Consider the following 366-nt stretch of genomic DNA (forward strand, 5'->3'; position numbering starts at 1 on the left):
CCTCAGGGTACTCTCTTCTTTTCATTCCATCAATGAATCAACCTGCAGATCTGTTGACGAAAAAATGCATCCTTCCAGTCATTTTCATTTGTTAGTTCCCAAACTCAAGTTTCTTTTCTCTGATCCACCTTGAGTTTGATTATATTCTTAGGGGATTGAATAGAGGTTTTGAGTTAGTAATCCTGGAGATTGGATTGAATAGAGATCTCTAGTTGTCTTGCTTGTCATCAGCTTAGATCTCTCTCTCTCTCTCTCTCTCTCTCTCTCTCTCTCTCTCTCTCTCTCTCTCTCTGTTATTAGTTGAACATAAAATTATCCAACTTTATCATATGTTAAGAGATAACATAAGATTACTTTTAACCATAA

This window comes from Macadamia integrifolia, chromosome 5 (assembly GCF_013358625.1).
Source record: "Macadamia integrifolia cultivar HAES 741 chromosome 5, SCU_Mint_v3, whole genome shotgun sequence".
Classification (NCBI taxonomy): Eukaryota; Viridiplantae; Streptophyta; class Magnoliopsida; order Proteales; family Proteaceae; genus Macadamia; species Macadamia integrifolia.